Source organism: Pelophylax lessonae (assembly GCF_965119305.1).
Source record: "Pelophylax lessonae genome assembly, chromosome: 8".
NCBI lineage: Eukaryota > Metazoa > Chordata > Amphibia > Anura > Ranidae > Pelophylax > Pelophylax lessonae.
Window position 1 is genome coordinate 131,166,258 of NC_138775.1, and position 17,073 is coordinate 131,183,330.

The 17,073-nt window shown below is 50.3% G+C and overlaps 1 protein-coding gene across 1 annotated transcript in view; it reads right to left on the minus strand.

Moving 5' to 3' along the window:
- GSG1 (germ cell associated 1) overlaps nt 1-17,073 on the minus strand; it is a gene marked incomplete at its 3' end in the record, with an annotated part of 91,523 nt that overhangs the window by 20,428 nt on the left and 54,022 nt on the right. The window lies entirely within an intron of this gene.

Below are 17,073 nucleotides of genomic sequence, written 5' to 3' on the forward strand. Positions count from 1 at the left end.
GACAACGTAACCAGGGGGATCTCACAAATATTTTTGAAGGGAGTTTCCTGGATAACTGACAACACCAATTTGAGGACCCACGGCGGTAATGCAGACCGCATTGGAGAAACCAAGTGTCAAGCTCCCTGGATAAAGATAAGGAAAGAATGTGTGGCCAATGGATGTTGAAAGAAAACCGCCAAGGCCAAAACCTGGCCCTTGATGGTACTCAAGGCCCGGGGCTGCTCAACCCCCTGTTGGAGGAAAGCCAAAACCCAAGCCACCGAAAAGGAGCAAGAGAGAACCCCAATGACTCACACCACGCAATGTACGTCTTCCAAGTATGATGGTAGATCTTCCTAGAGGTAGATTTTCTAACCTTTAACAGCATAAGGATCACAGATTCAGACAAACCTCTATCCTTTAGCACCTGGCTTTCAACAGCCATTAAAACCAGTGACTGTAAAGCAGGATGGAAGATTGGCCCTTAGGACAGCAGATCTTCCTACATAGGAAGTCTCCAAGGAGCATCGGCGACCAGCCATACCAGATCGGTGTACCAAGACCGGCGAGACCAGTTTTGAGCCCCTAGAAAGACCAGAATCCCTTGCTGCCTTGATCCTGCACAGGAGTCTTGGCAGAAGTTTGAGAGGAGAAAGGCATAAATCAGACGATACTGATGCCAAGGAGCCACCAATGCATCTGCGGCATCGGCCAGAGGATCCGGAGACCATGCCACAAACCTCTGTACCTTCCATGGAATGTGTACAGCAGAGAGGGCTGGAAGGATTGTTCTGCCCACCTTAGAATGCCAGCTACTTCCTGATCCATCAGGACAGTTCTTGTGCCCCCATGGTGATTGACATATGCCACAGCCTTGGCATTGTCCGATTTAATTCTTACTGGACACACCTGAAGATGAATTGTCCAATGATCCAGATGTAGTCTGATCGATTGGAGTTCCAGTACATTGATCTGCAGTCTGGACTCTTCCTGAGTCCAGACTCCCTGAGCACAAGCTGTGCCAAGGACGCCTCCCCACCCGGACAGGATGACAGTACAGGGGGAGAAAGATTTCCCTGTCGAAGTGCTGGAGAACAAAGCCACCTCTAGAGACTGTGGATTCTTGTCCCATTTCACCAGAATCTCTTTTTGCAAAGATCTCGCTTGGAACTGTGCAAATGGAACCGCCTCGACGCCATCAGGCCCAGCACACGCATGCAAACCCTGAGGCGTGTCTGTCTGCTGGATAACAGAGGCTTAATTGCCTCCTGCAATTTCTTGAGTTTTTCCAGAGGAAGCAACACTCTGGCTGACACCAAATCCACCCAGATAGTCCAGTTTTGTGGTCAGAACCAGAGTAGACTTTTGAAGGTTCAGAATCTAAACAAACTCCCTCAGAAATCACAGAGTAATCTCCAAGCTGTCCATTAGAGCAGTCAGAGACTCTGCTCACAGAAGAACATTCTTTTTCTTCTTTCACATTCTCATTTCACATACTTTTTCCACCTGCAATGTGAATGTTTACATGGTGTGTTCAATAAAAACATGGCAACATTTCATTCTTTGTGTGTTATTAGTTTAAGCAGACTGGGATTGTCTATTGTTGTGACTTAGAAAATTGTCCAGGTACTCCAGTACCACGATTCCTCGCTGATGCAACAATGCTAGCACCAGGGCCAACACTTTGTGAAGACCCGAGGAGCGGAAGCGAGACCAAAGGTAAACACCACAAACTGATAATGTTCCTCGCCCACGGCAAAGCGGAGGAAGCGCTGGTGACCGGCACATATTAGAATGTGAAATCTTGTCAATCTTGGAATGTGAAGTCCTTGATGTAGATAGAAGGGAGAAAATGCCCCAGATGTAGGGACGCCACTACTGTGCAGTGGGACTCCATTCGGAACTTCTGTACCCGCACAAGGCAGTTTAGCGCCCTGAGGTCCAGAATTGGATGTGCCTTGCCTTCCTTTCAGGGAACTGTAAACAGGTTTGAGTAAAACCCCTGAAAACATTCTGAAGCTGGAACCGGGACAATCACCCCATGAAGTAACAAGTCTTGCACTGCCCAAAAGTGACCCCGTAAATGATCTGGGGACAGGTGCAGGTTGGAAGGGAAGAACCTTTCAGGAGGAAAAGACCAAAACTCGATCTTGTAGCCAGACTTAATGACTTAGTGGACCCACTTGACCTGTATCAGAGAGTTCCACAAATCGGGTATTCAGCGAAGACGTCCCCCCACCCCAGATACGGGTGGGGGCACCCCTTCATGCAGAGGGAGCCTTATCCGCAAGTCTAGAAGGGCCACTCTTGGCTTGCCAGACCAGGTCCTCTTGGAACCTCCGGGGGAGGCCCTGAAGGACTTTTATCCCTTGAGGGACGAAAAAGGCCTCTTATGAGTCAAGAATAATGGCCTACGTGTACTAATGATGTCATTCAAGGAAGCTCCAAACAGGTGATCCCCCACAAAGGGGAGATCAGATAAGGCCTTCTTAGAAGTCTGGTCGGCAGACCAGCATTGTCAGCCAGATAAGACGCCAAAGGACCACTGCTGATACAGACAGTCTAAAATCAAAGGAGCCGCATCCAAAGAGGCATCACAGATAAACTCAAGCCCCTGGATCAACTGTTCAGCCAGGTCCACAAAGGCAGGGGGAAGCCATTTCGCCTCCAGGTCCCGACGCAAAAGTTTAGCCCACTTGTCAAAAGGTTGCGACACCAGGGCAATAGTAAATACTGGCCTAAGCCGAACCAGCCATAGTGAAACATATGGTAGGCCGGAGCCTCGGCTCTCCTATCAACTGGATTTTTAAAGGCCAATGACTCCTCCACCAGAAGTAAGGTAGCTTTATTTAACCTGAAAACCGGCAAGTCCACTACAAGTGGGACCGACCACTTTTTATGCAGGGAATCCTTATAAGGATACCGCATAGCAAAACGCTTAGGGTGTGTTTTGGACAACCCCACTGTTATGTGACAATGTTGTCAAAGTAAGCGGGAAAGTGGAACACCCCCGCCACAGCGGAGTACCTGTGGTGCCAAAAGGGAATGGCACCTCCAACGCAGCATCTCCGCCATGTTTCAATTTCACGCTCTGACACAATCAGTGCATCTACCAGCGCCATTTCATGCACGGCTAGAGGAGCAGAGGAAACATCCTCACTGACTGAGCACTTAGGGTGCGTGGCTGCAGACCCTGTAGGGTGACTCGTGCCTGTGGCAGCCGAAACAGATTCATCAACAGATGAGGCAGGGGAAGACCCACAGTAACTGAATTTTTAGAGGGCTGGGGGGAGGAAGGGGAACTTGGGGGACCCACCATCCCAGGGAGGGGACCACATCTACCCCAAAACCCTCCAGGAGTAGAGGGCGGACAGCTACTTACCATACCAGGAACAGGGTGGGCACCACTCCTGACAGACCACTACTACATCGGGATGTGGGTGGCTGTCAGCCAGGAGGAATGCTGCTACACAGGCTGAGGCCAGGTCGTATGCGCCCTTGTGAGATGCTTAACTCGCATGCCAGCCCCCATCCAGTGGGGCTGGAGCTGAGGCCTGCACGCACTTGCTGGCCAGACTGGGGGACCCTCTGGATCTAGATTATCCAGTCCGTCGCCCAGTCCGGCAGTTGATAGTAGATTCTTACAGGAACAAAATAACAAAGAGAGGAAAAAATCCATTTAAAAGGAAAAAAATTGCCAGGACCAGAAATCCAAGCAAATAACTAGGTTCTTACTCCTGACTGGGCAGAAAAAAAACTGAGTTCCTATAGCTGAGTGTGGGTGTATACCCCCTGGGACTGCCCATAGGCGTAGTCAAGCTTTTTCCTGCCTAGTGTCCTACTCCTGTAGGGGATAATATGACCCGATGGTTAAGAGGATTCAGGAGCTGTGTCCGTCAATGAAGGAAAGAGAAATCTGCCTATGCAGGTAAGGGGTGTCTGTAGATAAAAAACTGGTCAACTCTGACTAAAGTTGAAAAATACCCTTGCTACAGGTGATGGTGGAGGTGAGCAGTTATAACTAGGCCTCTCTTGGCAATGTCCTATTGGTACTCCAGTCAGGCTTAAAGCAGTACAACCAAAAGGGGAAGTTCCTCTTTAGGAACTTGTCCCCTACTCCTCTTGAAGAATTGGCACCGATTGTGACAGGCACCCGCTCCCACTTCCGCTCTGACTGTCTCAGTAATCAAAAGCAGAAGTTTTCCTCCCTCCCCCTACAGTCTTCTGGTACACTATTGCACCACCATTCAGGATGCGCAATGCTGCTTGTGCATGCGCAGTGGGCCTCCGGGTGTGAAGCCGCAAGCTGTCACAGTTGGGTGCCCATATTTGAGATTCTGGTGCCGAGGAAAGAAGACATTGGGTAAAACCGACTAGGGTGAGCACACCACTGGATCGTGAGAGTGGCTGTTTTTTAAAACTCAGCAGCCACAGTTTTTGTAGCTGCTAAACTTTTTTTTTTTCACAAGAGGCTGGAACTCCTCATTAAGGATGTATGTAAATTACTTACGCCTATAGAAAGGGCATTATTCGACTTTAGCTGCACAGTTAGTTTTTATCTACAGACGTCTCTTATCTGCATACATCGTTTTTTTGGTGAAGATGAACTAACCCTTTAAAGCGGAGTTCCGGCCACAAAAAAAATTTTTTCAATGAAAATACCCCCGGGACAGTCAGGGCTAGTACATTCCACAATGGATAGCCTCTGATCTCTCCCGGTTCGCACTTGCCTATTTGGAAGAAATACTTACCTTGAAAATTTCTTCTCCAGTGCTACCATCTCGGATGTGGGCAGCTGAAACCAGCGCGTCCTCTTCTGCCTCCTCTTCCGTGTCCTCTTCTCCCAGAATGCGCCTGCACCGGCCCCGCTCGTCACTTCCGGTGCGCGCGTCATCCCTTCACAGCTTCTGGGCATGCCTAGAAGCTGTTTAGCAGGGAATGAGGGGCCGCACTGGAAGTGACGAGTGGGGCCGGTGCAGGCGCATTGATTCCTGGGAGCGATGACGTTCAGCTCCCAGGAATCAATGCAAAGAGGAAGTGACGATGCAGGCCTTGGCCGCAGAGGGAGGAAGTGGAAGAAAGGTGACTATATTTCTCTGCAATAACAAGGTAAGTAAAAAAAAAAAAAAATCGTAATTATCCATTTCTTTTTCAGGTGACTAGAAGCAAGCGGATGGCCCAAAATCGACTATGTCGATTTTGTGCCCGGAACTCCGCTTTAAGGATATTTAGTGACTTTTTTTGAAACCCCTCTGATAAACAGTTGTTTCTATTCTGTTGTCCAGGCTTTCAAACTAAATTTTAAGAACGCTTTACAGACTTTCAACTTTAGATCTTAAAAGATTATGTGTTAGACAAAGCTCATAATATTTGAATTTCCAGTACATCTGTTCAACTGTCTAATGCTGTCTTTCTTTGGGTAAGGAGTTTAATAGATTTGCTCCAGAAATTGTAATACAATCTTGGTACACAGTTGTTCTAAGCTCTTCAGGAGCTCTTTAGATGCTTTTATAACTCAATCCAGGGAACTTTCTGCCCTGGCCAGTCATTGGGGTAGAAAGCTCACTGATGTCAATGTCAAAGAAGGGGCGGTAAGATCCTCTCCTTTTCGTGCATACTAACATGGCTAAAAATGTTGTTGAGTGGGTAAGTATTCTGATATAGCTGTTTGACAAGACAGTCTTCAGGCATTTCTGGGCTTTTTATAAACTTGGCAATACTTTTGTAGTGAAAGTTAAAAAAAGGAGAGTAGACACGCTATTCACTGCCTTAAGTAGAAACTTGGAGAGCTGCTAAGGATTGCGTGCTACATTAAGAGACTCACTCCTTGCTCAAAATCCACCTATACCAATTTAAACTGTTTAACCACTTGACCTCTGGAAAGTTTTACCCCATTAATAACCATTGTATTTGTTTGCTATTCAGCACTGTGCTACTTTACCTGGCAATCACTCGGTCAAACAACACTGTATCCAAATTAAATCTATATAATTTTGTTCACACAAACATAGCTTTATTTTAGTGGCATTTCATCACCACTGGTTTTTCTATTTTTAATGTAAACAAGAAAAGACCAAAAATTGTGAAAAAAAAACAATATTTTCTACTTTTTGTTATAAAACATTTCTTAATAAATTTAGGCCAAAATGTTTTCTGTTACATGTCTTGTATATTAATAGGTTTGTGTTAAGTTATAATGTCTACAAACTATTGTATATATACTGAAATGTACATAGATCTAGATACTTAACTAGTAATAACCATGATCAGTGACTTATAGTGTGACTGTGATAGTGTGGCGGACAACCTGGCACTAACTGACACTGGCTGGGAGGTACACTAACTGACACTGACAATGCTACTGACATATATTACAATGATCAGTGATAACACTGTAGTAATGGCTGTAATGAGTGACAGGGGTGATCACAAGGACAATCAAGGGGTTAACTGTGTGCCTAACTAGTGTGTGTGTCCTGCTTTTTCTCACAGGATCTGGCTGTCTTTTCTCCCTGAAATCAGAGTAGATTTCAGAGAGAAGGAACAGCTAAATCACTGTTTTGTGTTTAGGGTTCTGTGTGTTTGTAAACACAGAACTCTGTGCTGTGATTGCCCACAGCCGATTAGCAGGTATACGGCCAAAATCATTTGCTGTAACTTGCTAACATTTGTTATCATGCCTGGCTGTGCTGCCCGCTAGCAGTAAATGCACTGTTAGCAGGCAAAAAGTAGTTAAATGGACTTGGCTGTCTATGTTGATATTTCTTTAAATTACTAAAATGCATGTTTTTTTATATGCATAGTAATAAATAGGTAATATGATAAATAAAAAGTTTATAAAGCTGGCTATACACAGATTGTTTTCATGCAGCCTGTGGACAAAAAAAATCCTCCATCTGTAACATACAGTGAACAGATGGACAAAGCTCCCAAAGCAACTATTGTATTCTGACAGCTGGCACCAGTGGCTGTCAGATTACCCAAACAGAGACTGCATCTGATTGGATGCAGTTGCTGTTTGGCTGTCAATTTTCCATCCAGCTCTTTGATTAAAGGATGTTGAGTGGAAGGGGGGCCACAGGACTAGACAAAATTCACATAATGCATAGCCAACTTAACTCCTTTTTGCACTCAGTTAACAGATGCTGCTTAGAGATTAACTTGGAGACTTAGGAATGAATAGTGACTTAAAATACTGAATACTCTCAATGTGGAGAGAAAATAAAGAATATACTGTTCTTCAAATAATTTACAATATACCATATCTGTTTCTGTTCTCGCACTCAGAAGCCCTAAAAATTAGAATTTCTGGGCCTGAAAGTATCCACCAGGTAATAGGGAAGTACTTGTTTGCACCAGGCGTCCATATAGTGCCTGGAATGAATTTTTAAGGGCTCATTCAGACAGGTGATTAGGCCCATCCTCTATGCAGAGCAGCTGGCCCACATGCCAAACTTTGTCTCAATGCAGCTGCTGCGTGTGCATCCACTTCTGTGGGCTGTCGGCACACAGCTCCGAGGTGGATGTACACACATCTGCCAGTGGCTCTGCACTGGGAATTGGCTTAATCGCCTGTCTGAATTAGCCCTGATTATTGCAAAGAAAACATCTCACGCACATACTTCTAGAGCTAGTAAGCAAAGTGTGCAGCTTCCCAATGGTACTGCAGCAGACAATAATAAAAAATAATCAGCACACCACATCTCAGAATACATAGAAAACCAATTCTGGTCCCCAGTAGCAGACAGTGGTGGTCTCCATCAACTAAACCCTGCATTTGTGTACAAGCTAAATTTTACCAGCAGGGCTAATACCGTCACATTAAAGTGAATGTCTATGTATTTTTTTTCCTTTACCTTGTTCTTGTAGCAAGAAAAAGCTTTTATTACAGCCTGTGACGTCATTACCTTAGATTGTAAGCTCCTTGAGGGCAGGGACTGATGTGAATGTACAATGTATATGTAAAGCCCTGTGTAAATTGAAAGCACTATTTAAGTAACTGAAATAAATAAAAAAATTACCTGGCTTGTAAAATTATTGCAGGGGCAGCTGCTGGATTGTCAGTCCCTACTAACATAGTTCCAAAACTACATCTTCCAACAGTCCTTTAGCTATACACGGTTTGTTGGCAGGTTCTTGGGAGTCAAGCCTACAGCCTTGTTTTTTTGGAAAATAAATTATAATATGTAGGTGAATAGAAATAGAGAGGGGTGAGGTATAAGTAGAGTTGACAATGTTGGGTGGGATTTCAGTGCAGCCAATGCAATATTTTCATCTCATTTTTAGAGGAGATTTATTGTGACAAAACAAAATACACGTTTTAGGTGGCATTAAAAGTGAATGGCACCCCAACTTGCATCTTGCAACTGCACTGCAATTTGGGATCATGGGGAAAATCGCAGTGATTCTGCCTGAGATCCCAAGAAGCCAAGTGTGAATGCAGCCTAATACCTAAAAGATTCAATACACCCTACACAACAGTGATATCAAAAGGATAAGGTTTATTGATTATCATTCCAAAAAATTGTTGTACATGAAAGGAACAAAATAAGGTACTCAGATCCCAGATACGAAAATATAATCAAAATAATTAAATAAGTAAGAAGAATCATTGTGCAATATTAAACCCAAGTTACTACAGTTTAGGGAATCAGGGCTGAGTCCCGGAATGCTTGCGGCGGTGCAGGCGGCTTGGTTCCCGCACGCAGCGAGTTACACACACACACGGCAGCTGGTCTCTCTCCCCAGCTGGCTGTGTCAGTGCAGAGAGCGGAGATGAGCACTGACCCCGCCCCTCCCCCTTCCTGTGTGTTTCCTGTACACAGAGGGGAGGAGGCTGGGAGCAGCTCACCACTCTCTGCAACAGTGCCGCTCTGAGGTCTGTGATGTTTATAACAAATACTAACTTGCAAGGAGGGGGGGGAATGTATGGAGCTATGGGGGTGTATGGTGCTAGGGGAGTGGAGGTGGAAGGGAGTATGGAGATGGGGGGGTGAATGGAGATGGAGGGGTGTATAAAGCTGGGGGGGTGTATGGAGATGGAGGTGTGTATGAAGCTGGGGGGGGGGGTATGGAGATGGAGGGGTGTATAAAGCTGGGGGGGTGTATGGAGATGGAGGTGTGTATGAAGCTGGGGGGGGTGTATGGAGATGGAGGGGTGTATGAAGCTGGGGGGGTGTATGGAGATGGAGGGGTGTATGAAGTTGGGGGGGGGTGTATGGAGATGTATGTCATCTTCCTACCACCCCACTCCCTGTCATCTTCATCCCCTCCGTACCCCCCCTGTCATCTTCCTACCATCCCAACCCCTGTCATCTTCATCCCCCATCCCACCCCCTGTCATCTTCATCCTTCATCAGCTTCCCACCATCCCACCCCTGGTCATCTTCACCCCCCTTGTCAGCTTCCCACCATCCCACCCCCTGTCATCTTTATCCCCCATCAGCTTCCCACCACCCCCAGTCATCTTCATCCCCCATTAGCTTCACACCATCCCACCCCCTGTCATCTTCCTCCCTCATCAGCTTCCCACCATCCCACCCCCTTTCATCTTCATCCCCAATCAGCTTCCTACCATCCCACTCCCTGTCATCTTCATCCCCCATCAGCTTCCCACCATCCCACCCCCTGTCATCTTCATCCCCCATCAGCTTCCTACCATCCCACCCTCTGTCATCTTCATCCCCCATCAGCTTCCTACCATCCCACCCTCTGTCATCTTTATCCCCCATCAGCTTCCTACCATCCCACCCCCTGTCATCTTCATCCCCCATCAGCTTCCCACCATCCCACCCCCTGTCATCTTCATCCCCCATCATCTTCCTACCATCCCACCCCCTGTCATCTTCATCCCCCATCAGCTTCCCACCATCCCACCCCCTGTCATCTTCATCCCCCATCATCTTCCTACCATCCCACCCCCTGTCATCTTCATCCCCCATCAGCTTCCTATCATCCCACCACCTGTCATCTTCATCCCCCATCAGCTTCCTACCATACCACCCCCTGTCATCTTCATCCCCCATCAGCTTCCTACCACCCCACCCCCTGCCATCTTCATCCCCCTTTACCCCACTGTCATATTCCTACTATCCCACACCTGTCATATTCATCCCCCCTGTCATCTTCCTACCATCCCACCCCCTGTCATCTTCATCCCCCCTGTCAGCTTCACCCCTGCCAGCTTTCTACCATCCCACCCCCTGTCATCTTCATCCCCCCTGTCATCTTCCTACCATCCCACCCCCTGTCAACTTCATCCCCCATCAGCTTCCTTCCATCCCACCCCCTGTCATCTTCATCCCCCCTGTACCCCTCTGTCAGCTTCCTACCATCCCATCCCCTGGCATCTTCATCCCCCATCAGCTTCCCACCATCCCACCCCATCATCTTCATCCCCCCTGTACCCCTCTGTCAGCTTCCTACCATCCAACCCCCTGTCATCTTCCTACCATCCCACCCCCTGTCATCTTCATCCCCCCTGTCAGCTTCACCCCCCTGTCAGCTTTCTACCATCCCACCCCCTGTCAACTTCATCCCCCCTGTCATCTTCCTACCATCCCACCCCCTGTCATCTTTATCCCCCCTGTCATCTTCCTAATATCCCACCCCATCATCATCATCCCCCTGTACCCCTCTGTCCGCTTCCTACCAGCCCACTCCCTGTCATCTTCACCCCCCTGTACCCCTCTGTCAGCTTTCTACCATCCCACCCCCTGTAATCTTCATCCCCCTGTCATCTTCCTACTATCTCACCCCCTGTCATCTTCATTCCCCCTTTACCCCACTGTCATCTTCCTACCATCTGACCCCCTGTCATCTTCATCCTCCCTTCCAGCTTCCTACCATCCCACCCCCTGTCATCTTCCAACTATCCCACCCCCTGTCATCTTCATCCCCCCTTTACCCCACTGTCATCTTCCAACCATCCCACCCCCTGTCGTCTTCATCACCCCTGTCATCTTCCTACTATCCCACCCTCTGTCATCTTCATCCCCCCTGTCATCTTCCTACTATCCCACCCCCTATCATCTTCATCCCCCTGTCATCTTCCTACTATCCCACCCCCTGTCATCTTCATCCTCCATCAGCTTCCTGCTATCCCACCCCCTGTCATCTTCATCCCCCATCAGCATCCCACCCCCTGTCATCTTCATTCCCCATCAGCTTCCCACCCCCAGTCATCTTCATCCCCCATTAGCTTCCAACCATCCCACCCCCTGTCATCTTCATCCCCCATCAGCTTCCAACCATCCCACCCCCTGTCATCTTCATCCCCCATCAGCTTCCCACCATCCCACCTTCTGTCATCTTCATCCCCCATCAGCTTTCTACCATCCCACCCCCTGTCATCTTCATCCCCCATCAGCTTCCCACCATCCCACCCCCTGTCATCTTCATCCCCCATCAGCTTCCTACCATCCCACCCCCTGTCATCTTCATTCCCCATCAGCTTCCCACCACCCCACCCCCAGTCATCTTCATCCCCCATTAGCTTCCAACCATCCCAACCCCTGTCATCTTCATCCCCCATCAGCTTCCAACCATCCCACCCCCTGTCATCTTCATCCCCCATCAGCTTCCCACCATCCCACCTTCTGTCATCTTCATCCCCCATCAGCTTCCTACCATCCCACCCCCTGTCATCTTCATCCCCCATCAGCTTCCTACCATCCCACCCTCTGTCATCTTCATCCCCCATCAGCTTCCTACCATCCCACCCCCTGTCATCTTCATCCCCCATCAGCTTCCCACCATCCCACCCCTGTCATCTTCATCCCCATCATCTTCCTACCATCCCACCTCCTGTCATCTTCATCCCCCATCAGCTTCCCACCATCCCACCCCTTGTCATCTTCATCCCCAATCAGCTTCCTACCATCCCACCACCTGTCATCTTCATCCCCCATCAGCTTCCTACCATACCACCCCCTGTCATCTTCATCCCCCATCAGCTTCCTACCATCCCATCCTGCCATCTTCACCCCCCTTTACCCCACTGTCATCTTCCTACTATCCCACCCCCTGTCATCTTCATCCCCCCTGTCAGTTTCCTACCATCCCACCCCCTGTCATCTTCATCCCCCCTGTACCCCTCTGTCAGCCTTCTACCATCCCACCCCCTGTCATCTTCATCCCTCATCAGCTTCCTACCATCCCACCCCCTGTCATCTTCATCCCCCATCAGCTTCCCATCATCCCACCCCATCATCTTCATCCCCCATGTACCACTCTGTCAGCTTCCTACCATCCAACCCCCTGTCATCTTCATCCCCCCTGTCATCTTCCTACCATCCCACCCCCTGTCATCTTCCTACTATCCCACCCCATCATCATCATCCCCCCTGTACCCCTCTGTCTGCTTCCTACCAGCCCACCCCCTGTCATCTTCACCCCCCCTGTACCCCTCTGTCAGCTTTCTACCATCCCACCCCCTGTAATCTTCATCCCCCTGTCATCTTCCTACTATCTCACCCCCTGTCATCTTCATTCCCCCTTTACCCCACTGTCATCTTCCTACCATCTGACCCCCTGTCATCTTCATCCCCCCTTCCAGCTTCCTACCATCCCACCCCCTGTCATCTTCATCCCCCCTGTCATCTTCATACTATCCCACCCCCTGTCATCTTCATCCCCCCTTTACCCCACTGTCATCTTTCTACCATTCCACCCCCTGTCGTCTTCATCACCCCTGTCATCTTCCTACTATCCCACCCCCTGTCATCTTCATCCCCCTGTCATCTTCCTACTATCCCACCCCCTGTCATCTTCATCCTCCATCAGCTTCCTACTATCCCACCCCCTGTCATCTTCATCCCCCATCAGCATCCCACCCCCTGTCATCTTCATCCCCCATCAGCTTCCCACCACCCCACCCCCAGTCATCTTCATCCCCCATTAGCTTCCAACCATCCCACCCCCTGTCATCTTCAACCCCCATCAGCTTCCCACCCCCTGTCATCTTCATCCCCCATCAGCTTCCTACCATCCCACTCCCTGTCATCTTCATCCCCCATCAGCTTCCCACCATCCCACCCCCTGTCATCTTCATCCCCCATCAGCTTCCTACCATCCCACCCTCTGTCATCTTCATCCCCCATCAGCTTCCTACCATCCCACCCCCTGTCATCTTCATCCCCCATCAGCTTCCCACCATCCCACCCTCTGTCATCTTCATCCCCCATCATCTTCCTACCATCCCACCCCCTGTCATCTTCATCCCCCATCAGCTTCCCACCATCCCACCCCCTGTCATCTTCATCCCCCATCAGCTTCCTACCATCCCACCACCTGTCATCTTCATCCCCCATCAGCTTCCTACCATACCACCCCCTGTCATCTTCATCCCTCATCAGCTTCCTACCATCCCACCCCCTGTCATCTTCATCCCCCATCAGCTTCCCACCATCCCACCCCATCATCTTCATCATCTCTGTACCCCTCTGTCAGCTTCCTACCATCCAACCCCCTGTCATCTTCATCCCCCGTCATCTTCCTACCATCCCACCCCCTGTCATCTTCATCCTCCCTGTCAGCTTCACCCCCCCTGTCAGCTTTCTACCATCCCACCCCCTGTCATCTTCATCCCCCCTGTCATCTTCCTACCATCCCATCCCCTGTCATCTTTATCCCCCCTGTCATTTTCCTACTATCCCACCCCATCATCATCATCCCCCCTGTACCCCTCTGTCCACTTCCTACCAGCCCACCCCCTGTCATCTTCACCCCCCCCCCCTGTACCCCTCTGTCAGCTTTCTACCATCCCACCCCCTGTAATCTTCATCCCCCTGTCATCTTCCTACTATCTCACCCCCTGTCATCTTCATTCCCCCTTTACCCCACTGTCATCTTCCTACCATCTGACCCCCTGTCATCTTCATCCCCCCTTCCAGCTTCCTACCATCCCACCCCCTGTCATCTTCATCCCCCCTGTCATCTTCCTACTATCCCACCCCCTGTCATCTTCATCCCCCCTTTACCCCACTGTCATCTTCCTACCATCCCACCCCCTGTCGTCTTCATCACCCCTGTCATCTTCCTACTATCCCACCCCCTGTCATCTTCATCCCCCCTGTCATCTTCCTACTATCCCACCCCCTGTCATCTTCATCCTCCATCAGCTTCCTACTATTCCACCCCCTGTCATCTTCATCCCCCACCAGCATCCCACCCCCTGTCATCTTCATCCCCCATCAGCTTCCCACCACCCCACCCCCAGTCATCTTCATCCCCCATTAGCTTCCAACCATCCCACCCCCTGTCATCTTCATCCCCCATCAGCTTCCCACCATCCAACTCCCTGTCATCTTCACCCCCCATCAGCTTCCTACCATCCCACTCCCTGTCATCTTCATCCCCCATCAGCTTCCCACCATCCCACCCCCTGTCATTTTCATCCCCCATCAGCTTCCTACCATCCCACCCTCTGTCATCTTCATCCCCCATCAGCTTCCTACCATCCCACCCCCTGTCATCTTCATTCCCCATCAGCTTCCCACCATCCCACCCCCTGTCATCTTCATCCCCCATCAGCTTCCTACCATCCCACCACCTGTCATCTTCATCCCCCATCAGCTTCCTACCATACCACCCCCTGTCATCTTCATCCCCCATCAGCTTCCTACCATCCCACCCTGCCATCTTCACTCCCCTTTACCCCACTGTCATCTTCCTACTATCCCACCCCCTGTCATCTTCATCCCCCCTGTCATCTTCCTACCATCCCACCCCCTGTCATCTTCATCCCCCCTGTCATCTTCATACAATCCCACCCCCTGTCATCTTCATCCCCCCTTTACCCCACTGTCATCTTCCTACCATCCCACCCCCTGTCGTCTTCATCACCCCTGTCATCTTCCTACTATCCCACCCCCTGTCATCTTCATCCCCCCTGTCATCTTCCTACTATCCCACCCCCTGTCATCTTCATCCTCCATCAGCTTCCTACTATCCCACCCCCTGTCATCTTCATCCCCCATCAGCATCCCACCCCCTGTCATCTTCATCCTCCATCAGCTTCCCACCACCCCACCCCCAGTCATCTTCATCCCCCATTAGCTTCCAACCATCCCACCCCCTGTCATCTTCATCCCCCATCAGCTTCCCACCCCCTGTCATCTTCATCCCCCATCAGCTTCCTACCATCCCACTCCCTGTCATCTTCATCCCCCATCAGCTTCCCACCATCCCACCCCCTGTCATCTTCATCCCCCATCAGCTTCCTACCATCCCACCCTCTGTCATCTTCATCCCCCATCAGCTTCCTACCATCCCACCCCCTGTCATCTTCATCCCCCATCAGCTTCCCACCATCCCACCCTCTGTCATCTTCATCCCCCATCATCTTCCTACCATCCCACCCCCTGTCATCTTCACCCCCCATCAGCTTCCCACCATCCCACCCCCTGTCATCTTCATCCCCCATCAGCTTCCTACCATCCCACCACCTGTCATCTTCATCCCCCATCAGCTTCCTACCATACCACCCCCTGTCATCTTCATCCCCCATCAGCTTCCTACCATCCCACCCGGCCATCTTCACCCCCCTTTACCCCACTGTCATCTTCCTACTATCCCACCCCCTGTCATCTTCATCCCCCCTGTCATCTTCCTACCATCCCACCCCCTGTTATCTTCATCCCCCTATACCCCTCTGTCAGTTTCCTACCATCCCACCCCCTGTCATCTTCATCCCCCCTGTACCCCTCTGTCAGCTTCCTACCATCCCACCCCCTGTCATCTTCATCCCTCATCAGCTTCCTACCATCCCACCCCCTGTCATCTTCATCCCCAATCAGCTTCCCATCATCCCACCCCATCATCTTCATCATCCCTGTACCCCTCTGTCAGCTTCCTACCATCCAACCCCCTGTCATCTTCATCCCCCGTCATCTTCCTGCCATCCCACCCCCTGTCATCTTCATCCTCCCTGTCAGCTTCACCCCCCCTGTCAGCTTTCTACCATCCCACCCCCTGTCATCTTCATCCCCCCTGTCATCTTCCTACCATCCCACCCCCTGTCATCTTTATCCCCTCTGTCATCTTCCTACTATCCCACCCCATCATCATCATCCCCCCTGTACCCCTCTGTCCACTTCCTACCAGCCCACCCCCTGTCATCTTCACACCCCCTGTATCCCTCTGTCAGCTTTCTACCATCCCACCCCCTGTAATCTTCATCCCCCTGTCATCTTCCTACTATCTCACCCCCTGTCATCTTCATTCCCCCTTTACCCCACTGTCATCTTCCTACCATCTGACCCCCTGTCATCTTCATCCCCCCTTCCAGCTTCCTACCATCCCACCCCCTGTCATCTTCATCCCCCCTTTACCCCACTGTCATCTTCCTACCATCCCACCCCCTGTCGTCTTCATCACCCCTGTCATCTTCCTACTATCCCACCCCCTGTCATCTTCATCCCCCCTGTCATCTTCCTACTATCCCACCCCCTGTCATCTTCATCCTCCATCAGCTTCCTACTATCCCACCCCCTGTCATCTTCATCCCCCACCAGCATCCCACCCCCTGTCATCTTCATCCCCCATCAGCTTCCCACCACCCCACCCCCAGTCATCTTCATCCCCCATTAGCTTCCAACCATCCCACCCCCTGTCATCTTCATCCCCCCTCAGCTTCCCACCATCCCACCCCCTGTCATCTTCATCCCCCATCAGCTTCCTACCATCCCACTCCCTGTCATCTTCATCCCCCATCAGCTTCCCACCATCCCACCCCCTGTCATTTTCATCCCCCATCAGCTTCCTACCATCCCACCCTCTGTCATCTTCATCCCCCATCAGCTTCCTACCATCCCACCCCCTGTCATCTTCATTCCCCATTAGCTTCCCACCATCCCACCCTCTGTCATCTTCATCCCCCATCATCTTCCTACCATCCCACCCCCTGTCATCTTCATCCCCCATCAGCTTCCCACCATCCCACCCCCTGTCATCTTCATCCCCCATCAGCTTCCCACCATCCCGCCACCTGTCATCTTCATCCCCCATCAGCTTCCTACCATACCACCCCCTGTCATCTTCATCCCCCATCAGCTTCCTACCATCCCACCCTGCCATCTTCACTCCCCTTTA